Below are 27,999 nucleotides of genomic sequence, written 5' to 3' on the forward strand. Positions count from 1 at the left end.
AGAATAAAATATAAAGTTTTACAAGACGTTAAAGAGGTGGTTTGGGTCTTCCCGATTTGAAATTGTACTATGTAGCTTGCTGTTTAGTATGGCTTAAAGAATGGATCACCTTGAGAAATGAAAAATTATTAAACTTGGAAGGCCACAATTTGAGATTTGGATGGCATGGATATTTGTGGTATGATAAAGTTAAAGTTAATGTGGACTTTAAAAATCACTATATTAGAAGATCTCTATTAAAAGTTTGGACTAAATGTAGACCACTTTTATGCCCTAAGATGCCGATGTGGACCTCTACACAAGAAGCCTTCTATAGAACTGAAACAAGATAAAAATAAATGGACGAGATACCAAGACTTATTAGAAAAAGAACAAGGAGAATATAAAATTAAATCAAAAGAACAATTGGTTTTAGAAGGATATACCTTTCAATGGCTTTCTTATATGCAATACAAAGAAAAATTTAAAATTGATAAAAATGAATCTGGATTTGAACAGAATAAATTGGAATTTGAAATCCAATTATGTGAAAGAGATGAACATTTAATAGCAAAACTCTACAAATTATTGTTGAGAGAAGAAATGGTTGAAGAACAAGTTAAAGAATGCATGATTAAATGGGCAAAAAATATTGGTCATAATATACATATGCAGCAATGGGAAAATATGTGGTCTAAAGGATTAAAATTTACCTTATGTTATAACTTGAAAGAAAATTTCTATAAAATGATGTATCGATGGTATATGACACCCCAAAGACTATTAAAGATGTATGGGACAATTTCCAACGTTTGTTGGAAATGTAACCAACAAGAGGGGTTGTTTTACCATATATGGTGGACATGTAAAATTGCAAAGAAATTCTGGACTCAAATACAAACGTTGATGCAGAGCATACTACAAATACAGATTCCATTTAAACCAGAACTATTCCTGTTGGGGATAAATAGGAAAACATCTTATTAAATTACTCAATACATGATTACCGCAGCAAGACTTCTTTATGCACAATTTTGGAAAACCCAGCACTACCAATAAAACAAGAATGGTTGTTAAAACTGATGGATATGGCAGAAAATGATAAACTGACTTGCTTATTAAAAGAAAACTCAAACAACTGCTACCTTAAAGAATGGAAACCATTGATGGACTATTTGCAAAATACAGGTGGGGTGAAGCTTACATGGGGATTTGAAGATTAGATTATAAATGTAATGGGATATGTTTAGACAAAGAATTATTCCTATTTAATGTATTAAAAACTAGCACTTATGATAGCCTTATTATTTCTAAGACCAGAGATAGATTGGAAGTTATCTATTTTTCATATCTTTTCTTCTTTTACTTTACCTCACTTTTTCTTTTCCTTTTCTTTATATTTTGTATTTCAAATTTTCCTTTTCATTTCTAACTTTTAAATATGTATCTTTAAAATCTTAATAAAATATTATTAAAAAAAAGTTTTCTTCTGTGCTGTCTGAAAGAGGTAGTTCCAGAGGGATGGACACATTGGCCATGGACTATGGAGACCCTCTTCTGGCACTATCCTCTCCCACTTAAAAGGAACTGAAGTGGAAGAGGATAGCTCTAAGGAGAAGTTAGCCCCAACTCATATTCCCTCAGGGCTGAGCAAGAGATTTATTTATTTATTTTACTCAGATTTCTATCCTGCTCCAATAAGAAAGAGCCAGCAATGGATTGGTGTTTAAATTTCGGTTTCCTTGCCTGCTGATCTACCTACTGGCTACTAGCAAGTACAGATTGCAATTTTTTGCCTTTCTTAGTGAATTGCCTAATGAAGACTGGGATAATTCTGCTTAGAAAGTCACTGATCGTAAGGAATGCTTGCAGTGGTTTTAAACTACAGTGGAACCTCGGGTTACGAACGCTTCTGTTAACGAACTTTTCGGGTTATGACCAGCTCCGGCCGCAAAATTTTGCTTCAGTTTGCGAACTCCTCCTTGGGGTACAAACAGGATACGTGGCCATTTTCCCTCCCGTGACACGGTCCGCGGCCATTTTTCCGCCCCTGACACGTGGTCTGCGGCCATTTTTCTGCCCCTGACACGTGGTCCGCGGCCATTTTCCGCCCCTGACGCGTGGTCCACGGCCATTTTTCCACCCCTGATATGTGGTCCGCGGCCATTTTCCGCCTCTGACACGTAGGGAGGGGGACTCTCCCTCTAAGCAATAGCGCCTCCCTGTCCTCCACGCCAGAACGGATTAATGGTAATTACATTGAACCTTATGGGGAAATTTGCTTCGGGTTACGACCAATTTGGGGTGCAACCTGTCAAGTCCACGATGTCCAACTCTCAGTTCTGAAGCATTCTCACGCAACCAGGCTTGGGTCAGATAAATACTTCTTTATTAAGAGGTACATGTAGCTTGTAAACAGAACATTGCTAAAACTAACGCCTTGGGTAACCCTCCCTCTATTTATCCCCCCTCCCCTTATTGCCTGGCCTTGTGACTCCTCTTCACTTGTTGTTGACCTCTCTCCTTCCTCCCCGAGCTTCTTCCGGGCTCTTTGGGCCCCAGCTGCCTTGCCGGCAATCAAGCCAGTCTAAATTGCCCATATAGGGTTAAGCTGCTTCCCAACTCCCATTACAACCATTAACAGCCATCCCCCCCTAGTTACAAGTGGCAGAAACAAATCAATCCAACTCCCAACAAATGCAATACAATGGAAAACAACAACAGTTGGGTGATGCAGGTTCTGACACGACCAGAGTCACGGAACGAATTAAGTTCGTAAACCGAGGTTCCACTGTATATCTTAAATTAAAATAATTAAAGATAAGTAGAAATGGAAATACAGGAATGAAAAAAGTCTAAGTCTATGTTCACATAAGACATTTAATAAAGTTGAGTGAAGTCTTTGCAGATGCACTCACAGAATATGCTCAACTGTTAAGATTTTTTGTTATTTGATCTTAGCTTAGCTTAGCTTATGGTTTACTGTACTGTCCAAATCAAACCTGTTCATTTAGTTCATGATTCAGTGTAATGTGAGAACCCAGAACATGGGTTAATTCAGCAACCAGGTCAAGCCTTTATGAATGCAGCTAAAGCTTGGCAATCTTGAAGTAGGCTCTCATTGAACTCAGTAAAGCTTGCCTTTGAGTCAACCTGTGTAGGATTGTGCTATAAAGTATTTTTAATTGCTTCCCTGCTATTTGGAAAATGTTGAAGCCTTGCAGTCTGCTTTGTAACAAATAATTAGACTGCCACTGAGAGCAATCCTGCAGATTCCTGTATGGTCCTCTTGTGCAGGCAAATGCTATTGACTCATAAAAAGGGAAATGCGAAAAGCAGCATGCTCTGTAAATCACCACCCAGAATGGAGTGATCAGATCCCTGGCTCATTTCTTCTGAAAGCTGCTCCAAGAAACAGGCCTGTAAATCAGCAGGCGCTCAATTGACAAGTCAGCAGGAAAGATGCCCCTGGGGTAAATCCCGCCTCTGGAGGAGGAAGATGCTCCAGAAGATCCACCCCTGTTGGTAGAAGAACACCTTGTCTCCAACCCACACATTGCAGTGCACCAGAAATAATGTCACCTTTTCTTGCTTAACATTATGCCATCCAGTGATATCAGAGAAATTATGACAATATGTTGTTTTACGTGAAAGTACACAACAGAGCTATTTGTACGACCCAGCAGCTGCCACTCTCCATGGAGCAGATGGCCCTGATAAAAATGCAATGCAGAGAACAGGTTGAAAGAGGTGTCACAGTCATTACACCTGCCTCATCCTATCAGATGCACCAGTGAAAGAGGGCGAGAACCACCCATTATATTAATGCAATTAATGAATAGCTTTCCCCTCCCTCCCCAAACAGCTGCAGCTCAAGACCAGGGCAAGAAGGGCAACCTGCCATTTTGGGGAGGCAATAACTTGCTGTGCCTTCCAGGGAAAAGTGTAAAAATGGGAAGAAGTATCGTACCCAGCCATAGAAATCAGTCACCCTTGCCCTCCAGTCAGAGAGAAGCAGATGCACAGCAGTTCAGGACCTTAACATGTTAAAAGCATATTGTACTTGCTAGCACTTTCAAGAACCCAAATCATTGAGCAGTTACGTACCCCAAAGGAAGTTCTTATTTATTTATGCTTTTGCGGGAGTTCCCACCTCAGTCCTTAATAAATCTACCCTGCCTCCTTCACCCGGAGCAAAGACAACCTTCTCACCGCTTCCCAAGCACATATCCCCAGGTCTCCACTGGTGTTCCACTGTTTTCCCATGGCCGAGGCAGCCTCATTACACCTTAAGATGCTCCTCTCTGGAAGTGGGTCTTCTCTGTGCTCAGGCAAATGCAGGCGTGTGGATGTGCCCAGGGGATGCAGCTGGAAATGATGTGCTCCCTGCTGGCAGTCTTGTGGCAGGTCCAATGGGTTCTGCTTGTCTCCTGTGGGACCACCCTCTTTGGTCTGGTCCCTGAAGCTTTTGTCCACCCCTCAGGGGTCTTTTGGCTGCATGGGGGGCTAGAACCACAGCTTCCATGGCTGTCTCTCTCTTCTTTTTTAAACTAGTTGACCTGGAGAGGGTGAAGCCCTGGAAGTGACCAGCTTGTCCATGGCTTCATAGCTGTAATTGAAAGTGTCATTGAAAAGACTCCACTCTAGTGCTTCTGGAGCTCCTTTCTTCACAGTATCTCCATAGGGTAGTTGACAGCTCCCACACTGGTCCCCACAGCTGAACCCCTTCCTCAAGCCCCAGCTCTTCAGCAACATTTGTTCACTGGCTTCAACATCTGCATGACCTGTAGATGGAAGCCAAGATTTTTTTTTTTTTAAATCCTACCTCTTTGCTGCCATCTACTAGTTAATAGTTAAACAGCTGACCAGGTGACTGACACTTTCAAGGAACTGAGAAAAAGTCCAATTGGTTGATGGTACAAAAGGAGAAAACTCTCCCAGAAACACTGCATGGAGCAACCAGAGTGCTGTGCATGCCAGTTGGAGGAGGCTTCTCATGGGCTGGATATTGAGCAGAATTTCATCCAAGGGAACCACCAATCATGGACTAAGGAGAACAGTCCAGCCCCAACCTGTTCTGGATATGTGATGAGGACAGATTTTGGGGACAGCAACATTTAGGGTGGCATGATCTACCAGCTCACCAGTGGGAAGAAGGGTAAAACAGCTATATGGATGTGGCTAATCCAAGCTTCAGTCCTGCCACTTCCTTCTGCCCTGCACCAATTCCTGGTGGAACACAAGTTTTTCTGTTGGAGAAGACTGAAGCAGTTGAGTAGCTTGGTATTTTCTTAGTTACCTGTTAGCATTTAGACTTCTTCATTACGGAGCTGCTGTTCTGATTTTTTTCCCCTTCATTATATTTTGAGCATACAGTATTGAAATAAGTCATTTTTGTCATCCTTAGCAACCTTCCCTGATGTTTCACTTTTTGTTTTTCTTGTGAGATTTGCCCCGTTCGACAGAGAAACTCTCGTGACACGTGTGGTTCACAAAGAAGGTTTACTCATGCGTAACGTAGTAGTCACAAGCAAAGCCAGGACTGGCTTGGTACAATTGCATCACTTGTTATATTCCCCCCTTCCCGCGCTTTTTCCCGCCTCGTGATCGCGTTGCGGCTGTGGGCAATTAGGCCCCCCAATGTCCCCCCTGATCGTTCATGATGGCAGGGTCGGTCAGAGTCCATTGTCCTTGATTGCCAGTCCCCCTCCGGCTGGGTTGGCCCCTCCCTGCTACGTGCAGACCCGCGGGTTCTGTGCTGCGTTGCGATCTTGTTTCGCTGCCCTGCGGCCCCGTTCCTTGCTTGCTCGCGCCGTTATCAGTTCGTAATTAAAAGCTTCCGCTGCGGTTTTCCTGTTTAGCTGGCCGCAGGTGGCTCGTTAATTAGCGGCGCTTTCGGTTCCTCTTTTCCCCGCTAGCTACCGCCGGTGGATTCCGCGTGGTCTGGTTGCGAGCTTCCCTGCAGCCCCGTGCTTCCCTGAAACCTCGTGCTGACCGAACCTGACATGCCGCCCCCCTGACGACAACTCCCCCTCGGTCCTATTTCGGCTTCCCGGGGTATTTACTGTAAAAGTCCCGCACTAGGTCCGGCGCCCTTATGTGGGCTTTACTCACCCATTCGCTGTGGGACTTGGGGAAATGTTTCCATTGCACTAGGAGCTGGGTCTGCCCCTTGTGCCTCCGGGCGTCCAGTATCCGGTTGATTTCGAAATGCTGCTCACCCCCGACCATGATGGGTGGTGGTACTCCCTCCGCCTTGTGCCAGGCGTTCCCCGGCTGGTGCAACTTTAGCAGGCTGCAATGGAACACCGGGTGGATCTTCCCGAGGCTTTTCGGGAGCGTCAGCCTGACGGTCACCGGATTGATGATCTCCGAAATGGGGAACGGCCCCACAAACCTCGGGCTGAGTTTTTTCGATGCCTGGTGCGTCTTTAGGTTTTTGGTTGACAGATACACCTGGTCCCCCACTTTCCACTTTTCCTCGGGGAGCCTCTTGCGGTCCGCGTGCTTCTTGTAGTCGGCTTTGGCTCTTTGCAATGCCGCGTGCGCCGCTCGCCGGGTCTCGTCGATTTGGGCGAACCAGGCGTCCAGGGAGTTGATCTGGGATTCCGGCTGAGGCAGCTCCGGCATGGGGACGAATTCTCTCCCGGTGGCTACTTTGAACGGAGAGAACCCGGTGCTCTTGTGGACGGCGTTGTTGTATGCCACCTCCGCGAATGGTAGTAGCTCCGCCCAATCGTCCTGTTGGTGCCCCACGTAGCAGCGCAGGTACTGTTCGAGCCCCCCGTTCAGGCGTTCCGTGGCTCCGTCCGTCTGCGGGTGCGCCGCGGAGGATAGAGCTTGTTTCGTCCCCACCCGCTTCAGGAACTCCCGCCAGAACCGCGCGATGAAGTTGCCGCCCCGATCGCTGACGATACGTCGAGGTGCGCCGTGGAGTCGGTAGACATGTTGCACGAACAGTTTCGCCAGCCCCTCGGCCGTGGGGACTCGCCGGCACGCTACAAAGTGCGCTTGTTTGGAGAATAAGTCCGTGACCACCCAAATGGCGGTCTTCCCCTTACTCTCCGGGAGCTCCACTATGAAGTCCATGGCGACCTCTTGCCAAGGGCCGTCGGGTTCCGCTACCGGCTGGAGTAGGCCTCTAGGTTTGCCTTTGGCTCCTTTCGCCGTTGCGCACACCGGGCAACCCCCCGAGTACGCCTCCACGTCCTTCCGGAGCGTGGGCCACCAAAACTGCCGCCGGATTAAGTGGAGTGTCTTTACGAAGCCGTAATGCCCCGCGCTCCGGCTGTCGTGGGCTCTCTCCATGACCTCCCGTCGGCAACCCTCGGGCACGTACAGCTTTCCTTCGTGCCACCACAACCCCTCTTGGCCGGTTAGCGCCTCTCGGTTCTGCTTGAGCCAACCGTCCCGCTCCACTGCCTCCGCGAACCCTTGCCTTACTTCAGACGCCGCGTCCCGTCGCTCCCCCTTGGTCTGGCTTCGGGTCACCGCCTTTGCAGCCAGCCTGCTGGCGGGGATGACGGAGTCCACGATCTCCTCCCGTAGGCTGGCGTGCTGGGGCATGCGAGACAGTCCATCCGCTAAGAAGTTGCGCTTCCCGGGGATGTGTTTCAGTGTGAACCTGAACCTCCCGAAGTATTGGGACCACCGTGCCTGTTTGGGGGATAGCTTACGCGGGGTCTTCAGGGCCTCGAGGTTCTTATGGTCCGTCCACACCTCGAACGGTTCAGTTGCCCCCTCCAGTAGATGCCTCCACGTGGCCAGCGCCCACTTGACCGCGTACGCCTCTTTCTCCCACACCATCCACCTCCTCTCCGTCTCGGTGAATTTGCGGGAGGCGTAGGCGCACGGGTGGATGGCCCACTCCGGGCTGGGTTGGAGCAGGACTGCTCCCGTTGCCACGTCTGATGCATCCACTTGGATTATAAACCGCCGGTCTGGGTCGGGATGGCGCAGGATCGGCTCCGCGGTGAACCGCTGTTTTAGTTCCTCAAACGCCCCCTGGCATTCTGCAGTCCACGCGAGTGCCATGCTGGGCTTGGGGGTTTCCCAGTGCCCTTGGTTTTTAGCAGGTCGGTTAGGGGAAGGGCGATTTGGGCGAAGTTCGGGATGAACTGACGATAGAAGTTCGCAAACCCTAGGAAGCTTTGGAGTTGCCTCCGGGTTCGCGGCGCTTCCCAGCCCAGAACATCCCTTACTTTCGCCGGGTCCATCTCAATTCCCCGGCTGGATATTCGGTAGCCGAGGTAGTCTAGTTGCTCTCGATGGAACTCGCATTTCGAGAGCTTTGCGTACAGCTGTGCCTTCAGCAGTCTCTGGAGCACCGTGCGCACCAGGCTCACGTGCTCCGCCAGGGTCTCGGTGTAGATGAGGATGTCATCCAGGTAGACCAGGACGCCCCGGTAGAGTAGGTCGTGCAGCACCTCATTAATTAGCTGCATAAATACCCCCGGGGCCCCTTTTAATCCGAACGGCATCACGGAAAACTGGTAGCTTCCGAGCGGGGTGTTGAACGCCGTCTTCCACTCATCTTTTGCGCGGATCCTAACTCTGAAGTAGGCTTCGCGCAAGTCCAGTTTTGTGAACACCCTCCCCTTCGACAGATGCAACATCAAGTCCTTCATCAGGGGGAGGGGGTATTTGTACTCCGTGCTGATTGCGTTCAGCCCCCGGTAGTCTACGCACATACGGAGCGAGCCGTCCTTCTTCTCCCGGAATAACACCGGGGCCGCTAATGGTGACTTCGCGGGTTGGATGAATCCCCGTGCTAGGTTCTTGTCTATGAACTCGCGCAGGGCTCCCATCTCCCTCCTCGACAGGGAGTACATTTTTGGCTTAGGCAGGGTCGCTCCTGGCTCTAGCTCGATGGCGCAATCACTGGGCCGGTGTGGTGGGAGCTGGTCAGACTCCTTCTCCCCGAACGCTGCCGCCAGGTCTCGATACTGCCTCGGGATTCCGCCGCCCGTCGGGGGTTCCCCGGGTCCGGCCCCTCGCTTTGCGGTTGCCTCGCCAGTCGCCGCTGCCTCCCTCGCCTCGGGATCGTGGCGGGTCTCCGGGGTCCCGGCGCTGCTGCTGCTGCTGCTGCTGTTGCTGTCGCCGCCCGGGTCTCGGGCCCCATCTGCTCTCGTCCCGTCTCCCGGTGTCCCGGACCCTCCGCTTGTCCGCCGGTGGTTGCGGCTGCCTCCGTCTCCACGGCTCGGTCCCCTCTGCTCTCGCCCTCGCCGGTCTGTCGACCCCGAACCGCACTGCCTCCGCCGTCCAGTCGACTCGTGGGTTCCGCCGCCGCAGCCACGCCAAGCCGAGTACCACCGCGTAGTCGGCCACCGGGACCACCACGAACCTCAGTTCTTCCCGGTGACTCCCGATCGTCATCTGGACCGGCTCGGTGTAATACTGAGCTGGTCCCCCTGCCAGCGTGCCATCTAACTGGCTGAATGAAATGGGCTCCCGGAGGCGCCTCAGCTGTAGCCCGAGCCCCGAGACCACCGCTGGGTGCATCAAGCAGTGGGTGCAGCCCGAGTCCAGTAGCGCCCGTAGCTGCGCCTCCCCTCCGGATCTCACCCCCCCGGACGTGTATCCTCACCCGGAACGGTGGGCAGTCCTCGTCTCCTATTGGGTCCGCGCGCCTCGACTCCCCTGCTCGCACTGGGACGCCGTTCAGTGCGAGCGCGCCTCGTTTCCCGCCGGCTCCGAGTCCTCTCCGGAGGATGCTGTCTCCGGGGTCGACCACCCCCCGCGTCCTTTCTCGGTCACCGCCGCCACTGCCCCCTTCCGCGGTCGGTCACCGGTCCTTTTCCCGTTCGCTCGCGGGGTTTTGACTTCGGGCCGTGGTGGGGCGCCTTCCCGCTCCGTCGGGCACTGCGCCGCTCGGTGGCCTCTGCCTCCGCATCGGAAACACAGATTCGGGGCTCTGGTCGCCTCTCGCCTCCCGGTGGACTGCCGTCGACCGCTCCGTCTCTCCTCGTGGGTCCTCTCCCTCGGCCGGTCCCTCGTCTGGTCCCGTCGTCTTGTGCTCTGTTGGATCTGCCGCCACGCCGATTCCGCCGTTCCGGCCAGCCAGATCCAATCCTTCACTGTGGCCGGGTCGTCCCGCCCCAGTGCCCGTTCCAGGATCTCTGGGTTGAGTCCCCTCTTAAAATACTTCACCTTCAGGGACTCCGGCCAGTCCGCGAGCTTCTCGGCCAACCTCCGGAACTCCAGGGCATATTCCGATACCGATTTGCCCCGCTGCCTGAATTGTAGGATGTCGTCCTCCGCCCGCTTGGCGCTCAATGTGTCCTCGAATCTGTCCCGGAGCGCCTGCATGAAGTCCGGGAAACTCCGTAGTTCCGCCGCGTTGGCATCGTACAGCCCGATCACCCAGCTGGCGGCTTGGCCATCTAGCAGCTCGGCCACGTAGGATACCCTGTCCTCGTCTCTAGCGAATAGGTGACCACCCCTCTGCATGAACCCCCTGACGTGCGTCAGAAAGTGCGGCAGCTGTTCGGGGTCCCCTGAGAACTTCCCAGTGATACCTCGAAGTCTCAGGGCGTCTGCCGCCCGTTGGTCCTCCGACCGGGGCGCCGTGGGTGGTGCCGGGGGGTGTCGGACCGCCCCCCTGTCGCTCGCCTCCTCGTTTACCGCCGGTGGCCCCACTCTCTGCAGTAGGGTCTGGAGCATCGCCTCCACGGCGTCTAGGCGTCGCTCGACTCTCTCCTCTAGTCGGGCGAATTTCTCGCTCCACTCTCGGTCCCGGAACCCCGAACCCCGGGTCATCGTAACGCCCGAATCGTCTGGTCCTTGATTCACGCCCATCGACCACCGCTCGGATGGAGTGCGCCCGGCCCTGGCCGCTGCCCCGTCGCTCCCGGGCGGCTCCGACCGCCCTTCCGCGAGCCTGGATCCCTCGCGCTCCAGCTGACCCACGGATTCCTCGTCGCTGGTCATGCCTGTATTGAGAAAGAAAACGCTCCTCGGTGGTACCGGGTAGCGCTGACGGTGAGTCCTGGCTTTATGTGAGATTTGCCCCGTTCGACAGAGAAACTCTCGTGACACGTGTGGTTCACAAAGAAGGTTTACTCATGCGTAACGTAGTAGTCACAAGCAAAGCCAGGACTGGCTTGGTACAATTGCATCACTTGTTATATTCCCCCTTCCCGCGCTTTTTCCCGCCTCGTGATCGCGTTGCGGCTGTGGGCAATTAGGCCCCCAATGTCCCCCCTGATCGTTCATGATGGCAGGGTCGGTCAGAGTCCATTGTCCTTGATTGCCAGTCCCCCTCCGGCTGGGTTGGCCCCTCCCTGCTACGTGCAGACCCGCGGGTTCTGTGCTGCGTTGCGATCTTGTTTCGCTGCCCTGCGGCCCCGTTCCTTGCTTGCTCGCGCCGTTATCAGTTCGTAATTAAAAGCTTCCGCTGCGGTTTTCCTGTTTAGCTGGCCGCAGGTGGCTCGTTAATTAGCGGCGCTTTCGGTTCCTCTTTTCCCCGCTAGCTACCGCCGGTGGATTCCGCGTGGTCTGGTTGCGAGCTTCCCTGCAGCCCCGTGCTTCCCTGAAACCTCGTGCTGACCGAACCTGACATTTCTGACACTAGGGCTCCGTTTCCAGGTTATCTCTCTGTTCTTTTTCTTTATGAATAGTCTTCTCCTATTTCCTGCCACTTTTCATATCTTTTCTTCTTTTTCTATCTTTTCTCCTCACTGGAATTGTTTGATTTCAAACAAAAAATGTGCCAAAGAAATTATACTTGGGAGAATTACTTGCAAACAACACATTTCAGACAACATGCATTCAAAGATGGGGGTTGAGAAACTGCACAGAACAATATGTGTGCTCACATCTGTGACCATGTCTCCAATGGCTTCTATTTGCTCCACCAGATCCGGCAAGGAGGGCCTGTTCCAGATTCCCTCTATTAAGCAGCACCACCTTGCTGGACTCAGGAGCTGGGCCTTCCCTGTGGCAGCACCTGCCTGGGGAACAGCATCCCTGGCGGCTTGGACAGCCCCAAACCTGTTAGCCTCTCGTAAGGCACTTAAAACCTGGCGGTTCCTCCAGGCATTTGGGCCAAGGTGTTAATAAGGTCTGCTAGTGGATTGGTTGGTGGTTGGTTGGCAAGTAGGGAAAGATTTTTTTCCTTGACTCTGAACCATAGTTAGATGGATTATTGTTGATTGTTCTATTGTAGTTGGCTTCTTAATCTTTGTCACTTGGACTCATTGTTGAGATGGATGCCCTTATAAATTGTTTAAATAAAAAAAAATAAAATAGGTAAGTACACCCCCAAAAACATTTTTCAAATGGGCAAATCACCAATAGATAAAGAAATTGGCCACACTGAATGTAGACATGGGAATAGCAGACCTAATGTTGGAGAAATTAAAAACTGGGCTAAAAACTTTCCTTTCAACAAGGAAATCTGCCAGTTCCTAGTGGTTCCTACCATTCTTGATGAACCCATAGTGACAGCAGAGTGGACCAAGGGCCCTTGCCTCTACTGAATGACTGATCCCTCAGACAGGGGCCAGGAAAAGTAGGAAAGGGTTGGTGAAGGTCTAGACAAAGGAGGTCAAGGATCCCTTTTGGGGTCAGAGGCCATGGGAAACATCTGCAGCAGTTACAGCTCCATAGAGAGAGAGAGCCTAGCAGGAGCAGCCCAAGTCTCTGCTCTTGAGAAATCTGTGGTACTTTCCTTTATAATGTTCTTCTTCTACTCCATGAGTTTCTACATGCTAAATCTCAAAGCACCCAATTTCTAGAACACATACATGTGCCAATATATGTAAGTGTGGTCTCCTGAGTGGCTTTCTTCCAGCCCCACCTGCCTCACAGGTTGTTGTGGGGACAAACTTAGGAGGGACCCTTGAGCTCCTTGAAGGAAATTATGATATACTCAGTATTATTCATACTTAAGCAAAAATAATAACAAATGCAATTAATACTTTCACATTTTTATTATTGTTTAGAAAATAGCTGTGGAAACACTCTGAATCAGCATTGTAGGAGGCATGATATTTTACCTATTTGCTAAATATAAAACAGTCACAATTGCCAGTGATTATCATAACCCTGTGGAGAGGATCTGGTAAACATACATGAATAAGGAGCTAAAAATATAGAAATTACACCCACCCAAAGGAGAAAGAAAGGAGGCTGTGATGGGTAGGGATAAATTATTAAAGGCACAATCAAAATAAGTCGTATTTTTCTAAAAAAAAATAGCCAATCTGGTACCACAAAAAGTTTGGAGGAGAATGAGGTAGAGGAGGAGAAACATGTAATGATGGAGAGGAAGAACTCGTGATTCTTGCTAAAGTTTGTCGGTGATCCTCAATCTTGAAATATTGGGGGATTGGGCAAAGTTAGTGCCATTGATTTGACTGGCATCACACCGTCACCTACCAATTGGGTAGTTTTGCTACTCCATATATTTAGTCATTTCCAAGTCCTTCAATGGGATGGTCTCATGAGCTCCTCAGCTGTAGTTTTATTCCCTCCAGATGTGGCTACTACCTTTGTTCACAAATCAAATAACCACTGCCTTTCCTTGCTAACTCACACAGCTGGTGATTACTTGCCAAGCTCCTATTATGATCACCAGGGGAAGAATTATAAATAAAATGTGTACAAGCAACAGATGTTATCATTTTAAAAATGGATCCATCATCCATCATGAAAAAAATGACCCATGTAGGATTTGAGTGGTGAACTGCTAAGCAGGTGGTCTGTGGTCTTTTATAACCTCCCCAAGAATAGCAGAGCCATTGTGATTAATTCAGATTAATAGAAAGGGAAAGAAAGAGGACTGCAGAGGAGCCTCACTCCATCAATTCCCTGGGAAAAACATCCTTTCTTCAAAACGAAGCCCTTTGTCAGCTGCCAAAGAAAGAAATGCTGGCTTTTCTCTCTGAAGTCCATGTCTTAATTGTGGATTAATTGTAAAATCATGGAAGGGGTCTCAAAGGATATCTAGTCCAAGCCCCTACTTGATGCAGGATCAGCTAAAGTATTTAGGTCAGGAGGATATCTAGCCTTCTGTGAAGGGAAGCATCCCAATCCAGGAGACCACCTATTCTACCATCATCAGGTTATCTAACATGAATCTGGTTTCTTATATTTTGATTCATTGGTTCTGGTCCTGCTCACCGGGGAACAAGATTACTCCCTCCTCAACATAACAGTTATTTTATGTTATTTTATTTATCAATTTATATGGCTGCCCATCTTGCAAAAGTGACTCTGGCTGGCTAATATAAGGTTAAAAACTCACAGAACAAAATAACATTAATTTTTTTAAAAGTCACATATGATAATGGCACCTAAGGACAACCCAGATCATTAGTAAACTACACACAATCTCAACTAACTTCCCAACCCCCATGCCTGGGAAAACATCCATGTTTTTAAGTCTTTCTTAACTGTCAAAAGAGTCAGGGCTAACAGAATTTCAGGGGGCATGATGTTCCAGAGGACATGCTGTGCCACAGGAAAGGCACACTTCCTGGGCCCTGCTAGGTGATGTTCTTTAATGGATGGAACTCAGAGCATGCCCCTCCTGTGGGACCTAATGGGATGGGTAGAAACAGTTGCAAAAAACTCATCCCAAGCGCTTTATAGGTGACAACCAATACCTTGGAATACCCTTGGAAGCCTACTGGGAGACAGGGCAGCTCCTAGAGCAGAGACCTAATAGGGGTGTACTGAGGTGCACCAATAGCTGTCTGCCCTGCTGCTTTCTGGACCAGTTGCACTTCCAGGGTATGCTTCAAGGGCAACTCCAGGCAGTGTGAGATAATGCACTGAGAGATGATCAAGACACGAGTGACTGTGAGCAGTGTTTTCTGATCCATGAAAGAGTGCAGTTGGCCCACAAGATGACGTTGTGAGAAAGCCCTCCTGCCCGAAACAAGAGCACAAGCCCAGGAAGACTCCCAGATGGCACACCAGTTGCATTTGGGATAGTGCCATCTTGTTCAGAATATGGGTGGCAAATTATGGTAATCTTTCCCAAGCCCAGATCATGTTGCCACTGCCCCAACAGAAAAATTAGATCCGTCGTATGACCATTGCTGTGTGTCAGGCCCTCAGTGATCCATAGCTGTTATGGTGGCCACAAAATCCCAAGCCACATCAGAATCCCTGCCCAAAGAAGGTAGATTGCCCCCCAATAGGTCTGGAGAATTCTATTGCCAATCAAGTTGCTTAGGCAGGAAAGTTGCTACGCAGCAGGGAGGCTGGTAGAACAACAATCCCAACTGTTTCTTAGAGCCCAACAAGGTCTCCACAGTAATCTGTGGACCAGCGCCTCTGAAAGCTGCTAGACGGTCCTGGATGACCATAGCTACTCCACCACCCCTGCCCTGAGATACTGGTTTATGCTACCCTCAAAACCCAGATGGGCCCACTTCTGAAAGGGAGCCTCATTCCTCCATGCCCATCTAGGCCTTGGGTAATGCATGTCAGGTGAGCCCTCTTATCCATGATTAGACCTCAAATGAGGGAGGCCTTATTACAGACTGCCCTGGTGTTCAGCAGCAACAGCCTCTGAAGATCCAATGAGTAGGAATTGGGATACAGCCCAGGGGACCAGAACACAGAATTGATGCAAGACCCCGAGACCGGGTTCCCTGACTAAAACCTGCCCCTAAAACCTGACATCAATCTCACCAGACCGAATCTAAACTGAAGTCAGGGCCTGGGGGCGGTGGTGAGACTTCAGTCCCAGGCTTGGTGCTGCTGCCACCAAGTACCGCTGTGCAGGGTGGGCAAAAGGGCATAGATGGGGGGGAGATAGGCGGGTGGGGGGAGTTGCAGCACCTCTGCAGTCGTAAGTGCTGCCGGGACGGGCTGGGGCGGCTGCGGCTTTGCGCCACACCGCAGCATCCCCCAACTCATGCATGGCCTGCGCCAGGTCTCCCCGAGCCTCCCCCACCCACCTGCGGCACCCCCACGCTCCTTACCTGGGACTTTGTCAGGTTCAACCCAAAGAACTCCACGAGACAGTACAGTTACAGTTCTATTGCATTTATTAGCTTCCACCTACAAGACAGAATCTCGCCAGACTGAATCTAAACTTCCCAAGCCAGTAAGCAAACACTGTGAATTCCTTGGGGTTGTGCCACCCTCATCCTCTTCACCTTCCCATGCTCATTCTGGGGGCTAAGGAAATGCTTATCTCCCTGAGCGTGGCCTTCACCATACCATTCCATCACAGACTCTGTCTGCTTAATGAACTGTGATTCTAGCTTAATGACAGCAGCCGGGAGTGCCGGGATTGTGGTCACTAAGCAAGGCAGTCAGTGATAATTCGCTTAATGACTGCATCACTTAGCAACCTAAATTCCGGTCCCAATTGTGGTTGTTAAGTGAGGACTACCTGTACCATCTCAGTCATTTGTTCTGCTCTGAAAATCATTTCATCTTTATTCTTCAGTTTGATAGTTATCACTTCCCATTTATGTTTAAAATCTATTTTTCAGCAGCCTTATTTATATCAACCATATGATTTTCCATGGGAAAGATTACATTCTGGTTCCTCCCAGGGCAAGACAGTGACTCTTGATATACATCTCTTTTTTATCTGCAGATTCTCAGAGTCCTACAACAAGACTCTCTAGGTCTGACAAAAAGTATTATCCCAGAAACACACTGTCCAATATAAACAATGCAAGTATGTGCAGAACCCAAACAAGTGCATTACCAATGATGAGGTGTAAAGTTAAAGGGCCTATAATGTTAGTGCAAGATCTTCAGAAAAAGCACCTTTATGAGCAACTTCTCCAACGTAAGAAAATTCTACTACGAAAGGTGCTGGATCACTGGACATTGTAGTAGCATCCGGGCAGTTCTTGTGTGCAAACAGTAAGAAACAAGAATGTGCCTTTAAAAAATGGGCCACTGTTGAAATATTAATGCTTCCTGTTAATAGCTGAGACCTGGGAGAGGAATTTTAGAAAATGGTATAATGATGCAGGAGATCAAAAAGGGCCTCAGCCCTCAGTAGACCTGGCTTGGCCTCTAGCAAGGGTTGCAGAGGTTAATGACTAATTACCCAATTAAGATCAGGGAAGGGCCAAAAGCCCTCAGCCAGGGATTTTAAGATTTTCTGAATTACAAAGGACCTCATGAGTTTCATTGCTTATAGATAGCACCCCTAGGGATCAGGGCCTTACAATTACAGCTACCCTTTAACAAAAAGGGAGGAGATGCCCCAACAAAGTATAGACCTATTAATTTGCTTTGGACAAATGAATATATGCCATATGGGAAACTAAGGGACTGGATAGGAAAATCTGGTAGAGAAACAATCTACTGCTATGTTCAGTCCTCCAGCATTTCGTAGAGAAATATTCTACCTCTTCTACAATCTTCCTTTATGCAGCGTTCATTGATTTTAAGTCAGCCCTTTTCAATTCATCAAGATAGTGGGAAAAGCTGGAAGCTCCTTGCCTGATTGATGCCTGCTTCTTCTAATTCCTAAAGCTTCATGAACATGCAAAGCTGAAGGTCAGATGTCATTTCCAAAAAATATGGAATTGAGCATGGATGCCCCGTTATTGTTTTTCTGCATGCATATCTTGGTAGGCTACCTAACAATGAGGATACTCATCTTCTTAAGCTGAGACAGAAATCAGCTCCAGCTCTTACATGCAAATGATGGGGTTGTATTTCCAGGATCCTATAGGTCTCAGAAGAGCACTGAGGGCTGTTACACGATTCTGCAAGTAGGATAAACTAACATTAGTGATCAAAACTGTAAGGCACTTTTGTTACCCAAGTTTCAATAGAGCCGAATAAAACCTGAGACGAGACTTCATTGAAAATTAACAGATGTATTTTGATCAAGACACAGCTGGGTGACCCCAATCAACACATTGGAAAGGAATGTTGACTGAATCACACCTTACAAAGCAAACATCAGAGGCTTTATAGGCATTTACAAATGTAATCAGATAGTACATCCCCCCATACCCATACAAGGGATTTTTGGGATGGTCTAAGGAGGGGTAAAGGGGTAAAGGAGGGGTAAAGGTGGTTCCTAAAGAGGTGAATCTAAGTTTAACTTTTTTCTTCTTCTTATCTCTTCTTTGGAATTTGAGGCTTCTTCTGGCACTTTTCTTTGCCAGTACCAGCCTGGTACTGGGCTAATTTATGGCTTCAAAGACAATCAGGCATCTGGCTAATTGCTTCTAAAGGAAATGGGGTGGGGGGAATGCTGTGCTCTTTATAAAGCAAGTTAACCCTTTATAAGTAAGATAGAGTGCACTGTTACATGTATGTTTATACATTATGTGAAATATATATATAGAGAGAGTATAAAATTGTGTATTAAAATAATGCCCTTCAAAACCAGAGACCAAAACCATGATTTTTGTCAAGCCATCAGTTCTGCTGGGCCTGCAGATGGGCAGGTAACATCCTTTAATTTGGAGGTTGTTTTTCTTATTTCTGGTAATAGGAAGGTACGGACTAAAAAAAGATATTTGCTGCCTTTAAATTCTTGAGAACAAAAAGAGTGGTTAAATTTCAATTGTCTCACATTATTTATATTGGAAACACTGGCACATATAAACATTATTTATATTGGAAACACTACACATAATGTAGCTCGCAGCCTGACTTTGGCCCACTGGACAAGTCCAGCTCCCTGTGTGAGACTGGCATTCCCACTCCTTCACTGTGTCCCAACGCTGGCCAGCAGCTAGAAGTTGGTGTGGTTGAAAGTGGAGGCTAAGCCTTTATAGCGGTACTAAATTACTGGTTAAAGCAATCATTTTTTTCCTTCTAGGCATAGCCATTGACTTTGCAGGGTGGATTCCAGGCAGCTTGGAAGTGATCCCTGCTAGTGAAAGTAGATTATCTCGGGCTCTTTCCCATCTATTTATGGTCCCTGGGATTTGATCAGACTTGCTCTGTGCAAAAGCGGCAGATACTGAATGCGGAATGCCAGGATATCGAAGGAGCGCTGCACATCCCCTGGACTGTCAGCAGAACCAACTGGCACCAAAAGTTCACTGACCCAGAACTCGTAATTTGAGGCTGCCTCCCCATTTGCATCGACACACCCTACCTCACCTGTGCGCGGCATCTGGAAGCACTTTGAAAGGAGAAATGCCATTTCCAGAACAGATCAACTAATCTGCAGAAACAGGTGGTGCATCCAGAAATAAAGCAAGGAGGCTCTGGCACTCTCATCTTTCTGAATGTCTTCATCTGATTAGTTGAATCTGTAATTTTTTAAAACATTGGCATTTTTGTCTTGCAACTCTCTTTTACTCATAAGTATCCTAACAAATTAGTGTATTTTTGTATGGAATCTTCTCTACACTTTTTCTACCAATACACTAGGCCCGTGGCAGTCAGAGTTCAGGCTGGGGCATAGCTCTGAGACGGCATTGACTGCACTTGTTGTTGACCTCTGGCGGGCTCAGGATGGGGGCAGTGTGTCCTTCCTAGCCCTCCTTGATCTCTCAGTGGCTTTTGATACCATCAACCATGATATCCATCTTGACTGATTGAGGGGGTTGGGAGCGAGAGGCGGGTCTTTTGGGGTTCTCCTCTTCTCTCCAAGGCTGGTTCCAGTCGGTGTTGGCAGGGGAGTAGAGGTCCAGTCCTAGGCCCCTGCCTGCTTTGTAGGGTGCCACAGGGCTCGACTCTCTGCCCAGCTCCTATTTAACATTTACATGAAACCACTGAGGGAGATCCTCTGCGGGAGGGGGGTAAGGGCTGTACATCAGTGAACTAACAATACTTGGTTGTACTTCTCAGCCCCAGGCTGGCAAGTGATACCACTGAAGTGCTTTCCCAGTGCCTGGAGGCCATGTGGGTCTATATGGGGAAGAACTGGCTTTGGCTCAACCCTGACAAGATTGAGTGGTTGTGGGTTTTAGGGCCCACCCCCCAGTTCCAGTGACTTTCTATCGCTACGCTCCCCCACTCAGGGTCTGTACACAAACTGGTGGTCCTCTGGGACTCACAGCTCCTGCTACGGAGCAGGTGGCAGCCATGGCCAGGAGAGCTTTTGCACAAATACCTCTTGCATGCCACTTGTGCCCATTCCTGCACTGGGAGGCCCTGCTCACAGTCACTCGTGCCCAAGTCACCTCCTGACTGGACCACTGCAGTATGCTCTACATGGGGCTGCCCTTGAGGAGGGTTCAGAAGCTGCGGCTGTTCCAGGATGCAGCAGCACAGACAGTTTTGGGTACACCACAGTGTGTCTGTGTAGTGCTGCTGCTGCTGTGCGGGATGTACTGCCTCCCTCCCAGCAGGCTCCCGGGTGCAATGCGAGGCGCTGGTGGTCACCGTTAAAGCTCCACATGGCATGAGACCAGCTTACTTGCTGGACCACCTCTGCCTGGTGGCTTCTGGCAGAGTGGGCTCGCTCCGGCTGCCATCAATAAAACCCTGCCACCTAGCTGGTCCCTGGAAGAGTGCCTCCTCTGTTATGGCACCTGCCCTGTGGAACAGCCCCCCTCTCCTGGAATACAGGCAGCTCCTGCTCTATTGCTCTTTCACATGACTGTGAAGACCTGGCTGTTCCCCCATGTGTTGGGGTCAGACATTAGTATGGGAGCTCTGGCATGGCTGTATGTGTCCACCAGTTTTGTGCGTTCCTTGAACCTCAATGCAGCTTTAGTTTTTTGTTTGTTTCTGTTTTAACATAACTCCCTGCTTTGGTTTGCTCGCTGCCCAGAGTTTCTTGCATAGGTGGGCAGCCATAAAAATCAAATGAATGAATGAATGAATAAATAAATAAATATTTTAAATCTGGCAAAATGCACTAAAAATATCAAAGTCTGAATTTTGATGGAATGTCATGTTATATGCTGATTTAAATGCAGAATTAGATACGTTTGTTTTAAAATGCCAGTTGAAAGAACTTCTCCCCATCTCTGGGAACCGGGTATCTTACAGTGCTCCCAGAGTATCCAACCTACAGCTCTGCTCTTTGGGGAGGGGGTGGCAGAGTTGATGGTAAAGAACTTGGCAGCACATGGATGCCTTCTGGCAAGGGAAGGAATAGCCAGCCCTTCTGCCCTCCCAATTTGGATTAAACTGAGGGTCTGGCTCTGATACAAAAGGTATGGGGTTGATGTCATGCTTAAACTTACAGCCATAGTGTTCTTCATCTAGCTTACAAATCAAATCAATGCAGTATTCAAAATTTATCACAAGATGAGGAATTGCTGTATTTTGACAAAACTTCAAGGGGGCTGATCTGCCTCTGCCCCAGCTGATGTTGCGCAGGCAGAGAAACCCAAGACCAAAGTGAAGCGCAGCTCCGGTGGTGTGTTCGAGCGGAGGCTGGATGACCCCTGTCTGGAAAGCTTGAATCCGGATTCCCGCCCTGCTCGAGGGGCTGGGCTCACTGGCCAGACACTGAGCATTTTGTGGACTCTCAGGTGCAGCACAGAAGTGGCTCTTTGCATTTCCGCCTCATTTACCACACCCATCAAAGGCAGCAAGCTCACCCCGTTTCTCCGCAAGAGTTAGCAAGCATGCTGCAAGGCCAGGGAGTCCCAAACTCCCCCTCCTCTTTCTTGCCCTTTGAGATTATCGTTTTAATCTTGTTAAGAATTTTTAAAAGATGCTCTAAGAATCGCAGCTATTCTGCTGAACTCTGCCTGTACATAACCATGGCTATTTCTGATTATTCGCATTCTGCTCTGCAGACCCCAAAGGGCAAATGTTTGTGCCGTTTTTTCTGCCTTGGCCATCGCAGGCTGTTCCGGCTGCTTTTGTCCTCTGTCATTGTCAGGCCCTGAAGATGGAGCAGCAGAAGTCCCCTGACTTCCCTCCTGTTCCTCAGCCTTTTCCAGACGGTGCCCTCTTCTCTTCAGCCAGCCCAGGGATAACAGAAAGGTTTAGCGGTGCTACAGTGACACATCCATTTTAGGTTCACCAGCTGCCATTGTTTGACTAAAACCAACATCAAAACTTTAACAGTCAAACACTGTTTAGATCCATCATAGTCTTGCCACCACAACGCACTTTGTTCAATTCTCCTCTCCCTTCTTCCCAGGGTTCCCCCTTCTTGTTTTTGAAATCTCCACCTTTAATGCCGAGCCAACAGGCCCTCCTTGCACAGGAACATCTTCCAGTGAGAAACTAAACTCAGCATGCTAAACTCTCCCAATCTCAGCTACTCTGTCAGCTACCTGTCTGGCTGGATACACTGAATGCAAGGGTTAGCGTCGCAGCACCCCTCCAAGCCTACAATTTTATTATCTTCTTAAAACAAGAGAAAGTCTGGCTGTGGAAGAACAAGGAAGAGGACTTTCTCTGCTGATCCAAAGCAAAAGTTGTGGAACCGACAATTACCCTTCGAGGTAAGGTTGCACTGGTGAAAGATTGGCCAGAGAAGGTTTTACTAATCAACTGTTTTTTGTGAATAAAAATAAATTATTTTTGGTGGCTGGTGTGGGTCTTCCGGGCTGTGTGGCCGTGGTCTTGAAGTTTTGTTTTTGTTTAAAGGGGCATATTGCAGAATAAACTGTAAGCTTAATATGAAGCTGGTGATTTGGTTTTAAGTACACCCTCTCACCTCGGCACGGGATTGTGGCTGGAGTGGAGCAGGAAGTAGGCTACTGTGTCTGGGCAGCCAATGTCTGAAGGACCTCCCTTTAAGAGTGCCCTATTAGTAGCTGCAGCCCAGCAAAACCAGCTGGCTTAAGCCTTGGGGCCTCTTTCGGATGGGAGGAACCAGTGACCAGGGTCCCTCCCTTGGGAGCCCCGTTAGTTCATGGCAATTCAACCCCCCTGGAGAAAATCCTACATCCCCAGCAAGAAACTTATCCCATGTCATCATGGTACCAGAGCTTGGCATGGCGAGTGGGGGCCCATTCATTCTTCTGGTCCTCTCAGGGGCTTTGATGCTCTTCCTGTGAAAGCCTTTCGGCTGCTTGGAGGACTTGGCCTTCAGAACCTTCTGCTGGGTCACATCCACCCAGAAGCCAATGCTAAGGGACCACTGTGGTCTCCTCTCTTGTCCCCATATCCAAAAGAAGCTCCTGGAAGGATAATTCTGAGCTTCGGATCGTGGGGATGGCCTTCCCTCTATGGCGTATTGAACCCAACCCCAGGAAACAGTGAATCCTGGGAGTTGCCTGCATTCAGTAACAGCTGAATGTGCTCTGGGGAGGAGGAAGATGGACTCCATCAGGGAAAGGGGCCTGTTTTGGAGAAGGCTCTTCCTGAAGGTCAGAGCCATGGCTTGGGAACACTGTCCCTGGATTTTCAAACAGGAGCAGTGGGGAGGATTTGTTTCTGTGCACCCGCTGTGATATTGGCTGACTGGGTTAAAGTGGCAACAGTTACCCCTACCCTGGGCTTCTGACTGATGCATGGTAGGAAGACCCTCTGCCCCACTCTGGAAAGGTTTCTGGGCAGGTTCTGAGTGCCATTCAAGGCACTGGATTTAAGCTTGGAAGCCCTTTGTGGCTTAGGACTTGCTGGGAAGCTTTACTTGCAGGATGGATCCCGTGCCCATGGCAGTCAGAACGCGTTAGGTTGGCGAGGACGTTTCTGTTATGGTGGTGTCATATTTTGATGAGGGGGGTTGTTTGTTTTTCATGTGGCACCTCAGCACCTCTTATTAGAAAGTCTGATGTGAAAACCTGAATCTCAAATTCCTGACTGCAGCCCAGACACAGCTGGGGGGTCCTCTGTTGATTCTCCCCCTACTGCTGCTTCCCGGAAACTCTGGCTGTGTAAAAGGGGTCGAGCAGGAGAGAGACGGACAGTTGGCCCACTGGCAGGCCTGCAGGGCAAAGGCTGAGCTGGGGCCACAGGAGATTGGGCACGGCTTCGGAGACGTTGCAGAGAGGCCAGGGGAGCAACTGGCGGGGGGTGCTCCGGAGGAGGCACAGCCTGCTCCCCTTCTCCATTTCAGCCTCATGCAGGCCCCAGCCTGGGAGCCTTTCTGTAGGTAAATTGTTTGAGGTGCACGAAAGGGCCATCGCTGGACCACGGTGCTGCCAAAGGCTGTCTTCCCTCTGCACTTTCCTGGGCTGAGCCTCCCATTTCTCTTCTGCCCTTAATGTAAAGGCCCCAACTATAGCCTGGTGTCTTCCTTTCCCAAGGCTCTGGGCTGGAGGAGCAGGGCAGCGGCCCGTGACTCGGCGCGTATGGCTCTAACCACGTCAAGCTGGTCCGAATGAGAGGAAGTGGGCTGGAGGCTGGGGAACTCCTAAGGGAGGACCTGTAGAAGCAATGCCTGCAGAACTTGCCCTGCTGGAGCCATGCCATCTTTTATGCTTTCCGGTCGGCAGAATGGTGGAAAGAGACTGGCAGAGGGGCTCGGGACTGTGTCTGTGGGGAAGAAAGATCAAGTTAAAAATGGTCCTGGTCTGTCTGGTGGCTGCGGGGAAAAATATTCCAAAAAATCCCCCCCCCTCAGAAGAGGCAGTTGGGACTCTCCATTCTAAGCCCACGTCCCTCCCCCTCCCGATTTCATGACCCGGGGGCACATAAGCAGCCCACCCTGTGCCATCCTGTGCACACACGCACACACCATGTACAGTCGCAGCTCTGGGGAGAGCAGGAATGCACACGAAACGCATAGAAACCATGCTACCACCTTACAGAGAGAAAAATGCGGAGATCTGGTTAAGGGGATGGAGAGAGTTCCTCAGCCGCGCTTTGGGGCTCATCCTACCTTGCCTCTCATTCAAATTTATTCTGTTTCCCCCCAAACATAAAAAGGTTGGAAGAATTTTGAACAGGGCCGTAAAACGTTAACGCCATTAACCTTTCCCAAAGTTCTGCAGTCAAGCTTAGCGACGTCTCCCAGCTCTGCTTACAAAAGGCACTGACCCTCCTGTTCTGAACCGCGCGTTACCCAAGTGATCGAGCTGCCTTCCTGCTGGCTGACCCTCTCTCCAGCCTGTGCCAGGGGCCCTCCAGGAGCTCATGCAGGTGCCAGAGAGGAAGGTCCTAGGCAAGAGGGACCCTTAGCAGCTGCACTCACCCGGTTGCGCCCTCCCCGTCTCAGTTCGCCAAGAGAGGCTCAGTGCTGCAGAGGAGCCTCACTCACGCGGGGGGGGGGGCAGCTTGAGGACAGCCTCTTCCTTGCCCAAGAAGGGGCAGAACGGCGTCCAAGGAGGGTTAGAGCAGGTCCCTCACAAGGCATCGGAGACGTTTCGTTCGTTGGCATCTGAAGGAAAGCCACATGGTGGAGGAAGCACAACCAAATTGGGTTTCCTTGCAATACAGCACAGGGCTTCATGAATTTTGGGGAGACGGATTCGCATCCTCCTGCACCCAAGAAAGACTCCTGCAGTCTTAAAGGCCTCTCCCTCCTCCAGATGTATCAATTCACCTGAAAGGTTACAACATGCATTGAGGTGCATTGCATCAACTGCCGCTAGAGGACAGCATTGCTTAACTTCGTTGCCGCTGGAATAGAAATGGTGCCAGAAAGCAACGGTTGATTGTCCATCAAGCCCAATATCCAGCCTTCCACTTGTCGCCAGCCCAGGAGTGAGAGTGCCCTACGACAAACACCCTTAGTGGGAAAGGAATTTTTTCCCCCGTATTCCAAAATCATCCAAGGAGAGCCTCAGGGTCCACAAAGCATGCTGAACTTGATTGCCTGTTCTCTTGGAGGAAAGTGAGTAGATCAGAGTGAGTCAGAGCAGGTGTAACAGAGACAGAAGAAGGATTGAACTGAAGGCTGGATGGATTTTCTGCTGAGTGAAAACTTTAGCTCGGTAGTGGGGAAAGGTCCTGCGGCTGACAATGATTCTGTGGTATTTCAGAAGAACTTCTCAGGAGTGCAGTACTCCTTTTAGAATATTCCCCCACTTTTAGATAAGACTGATTTTTTTTATGCATTCCTAAAAATCCCAACCTCTTCCACTCCCTGGGCACACCCAGTGAGGCAGCAGGGCTGGAGTTGCCCCTCAGGCGTCTTTATTGCCTTCACTACCAAGCGGTTAGGGGGACGCGGTGGCGCAGTGGCTTAATGACGCTGAAAGTTGCCGGCCAGAAATGGTCGATGCTTCAGCGGTTCGAGTCCAGCCTTTGCATTAAACAGGGTGAGCTCCTGTTTCCTCCCCAGTTCCTGTCAACCCAACAGTTCGAAAACTCACGTGAGTAGATAAATGGGGACTCTCACTCTGGTGGGAGGAAAAATGCTGGTGGCGCCTTGCAAAAAGGAGTCGGGAGCAGTTGCTGGTAAGCGCGAAAAACCATGCGCGCCCAAAAAGGGCGCGAAGCAACGGAAACCCCGCCTCCTGCGCTCGCCAGCTGGGCTCTGCCCTAGGAAGAAGGCTCTGGCAAACCACTTCTGAAAAACAATTGCCTTGAAAACTGCAAGGACTCGTCCAAGCAGTCACTGCAGGGTCAGCAATGACTGAGCGCAGACAAAAAAAACCCCAAGCGGTTGGCAGCAGGGGCAAGACTGGGCCCACGCTGCTTGCCTGCAGCCTGTCTGGGTGGATCCCAGAGCATGCCAATGGGGCTGGGGAAAAGCTGCCAGTCAGGTGCCAGGCCCTCCACTCCATTTTTGGAGCAACATCAATGAGATGGTTTCATTATTCTCTGCCTCGCTAATTGCGCATCCATTTGGCATTCTTTTTAAACTGTTTTTGAACATTCTGAATGCGGTGAGTGGGAGGAGTGAAAGCCTGTTGCTTTCAACCCCGCTTTCTCTGAGAGGCTCTGCAGGGCTGGGTCTTCCGGCTGAGGTCCGTCGAAATCCCCCTGCCCTGCTTCCTGAGTCCGCTGCCCCCGCCCCCAAGGCTTTTCTGGCCCTTTTGGACAAGTCCCATCTCAGAGCTTGCCACCTGGGCTGAGTTGGCAGAGGCGCCAGAGTGGCGTGGAGCAACCTCGGGATCTGAGGCGAGGAAGGAGGGCGGAAGGGCAGCCCCGGAGCTGTTGGGGGAAGGTCAGGAGTTGTGTGGGTGGGCTAGGAAAGGAGCTGCGGGGTGCACCGCGGGGCTAGTTTATTCTGTTGGTTATTTGAAACCACTTTTATTCTCCATGCTGGTCTGGTTTGAACCACCTTAACTTTGGGCTTCTGATGCTGCTCCTGGGCCCACCCGAGACTTTCCTCTTCCTTGGCCACCAAGAATCCGCAGCCCGGAGTCTGATCCCTTCCCTTTGCGTAAGGAGCGGGGAGAATTCCCTTGCATTCTGAGAAGGAGAGGAAACGTTGACATGCTTGGAGGTAAGTGGAATTCCATCCAGAGGGCTTTGCACCTCTCTAGTGAATTTGTTTTTGTAACTATTCCAGTACAAACATTAAATTAAAAGCAAGGACACGGTCCTCATGTCTAAGCGCTTATCTAAAGCTGTTGTGAGAACCAAGTTCCACGAAGGGCCAAACAGACTCTTATCAAACATGTCAGGGTTTGCATGTGATCAACAGTGACTATTACTTTCAAGCCAAGAGGGGATGTGAGTAAGAAAGATCTTTTGCACACAATATTGGGGAGGAGTAATTCCAAAAAATTCACTTCCAGCAGCAATGCTGGAGGAAAACAAAGACCGAATCCGACCAAACACAGGTTAGAGCCTCTATCAAGGCCTACCTTGTAGCAATAAGAGTGGTGAAACGCCTCTACTTCTCCACCCTTATCGTGTCCGCAGAATGCCGCCTGGCAGCCCTGTTTTGGGTCACTAGGACCCTCCTTGGTAAGGGGGATGTGGGGGTTCATTTGCAGGGCTGTGCAGAGGAATTTTCAGAGCATCTGCAGGACAAAGTCGCTCGGATTCGTTCCAAGTTAGACTCCGAGCGTGGGGCAGGGTCTGGGGAGATACCGGGGCACTCTTCTTACCCAGTTATCTGGGAACGGTTTGATCCTGTTGCTCCTGAGGAAGTGGACAGGGTCCTGGGGACTGTCCACCACTTGCCATCTTGACCCATGCCCCTCCTGGCTGGTGAAAGCAGCTCGGGAGGTGACATGTGGTTGGATCCAGGCGATGGTTACTACATCCTTGCAGGAGGGAGTGTTTCCAGCTGCTTTTAAGGAGGCATTGGTGCACCCCCTCCTCAAGAAACCCTCCCTGGATCCTACTGTGCTGGACAATTTTCGT

General features: G+C 49.9%; 1 long non-coding RNA gene across 2 annotated transcripts in view; it reads left to right on the forward strand.

Moving 5' to 3' along the window:
• Positions 1 to 27,999, forward strand: part of LOC148216948 (uncharacterized) — a 40,034-nt gene that overhangs the window by 3,251 nt on the left and 8,784 nt on the right. For both annotated transcript variants that reach the window (XR_015798124.1, XR_015798125.1), the window contains exon 2: positions 18,746 to 27,130. This is a non-coding gene — a long non-coding RNA (uncharacterized LOC148216948). The remainder of the gene's footprint in view (positions 1 to 18,745; positions 27,131 to 27,999) is intronic.

The sequence above is a fragment of the Python bivittatus genome, unplaced genomic scaffold (assembly GCF_059951505.1).
Source record: "Python bivittatus isolate LINGU-HERP-01145 unplaced genomic scaffold, Pbiv_v1 ctg000030_np1212, whole genome shotgun sequence".
Taxonomy (NCBI): Eukaryota; Metazoa; Chordata; class Lepidosauria; order Squamata; family Pythonidae; genus Python; species Python bivittatus.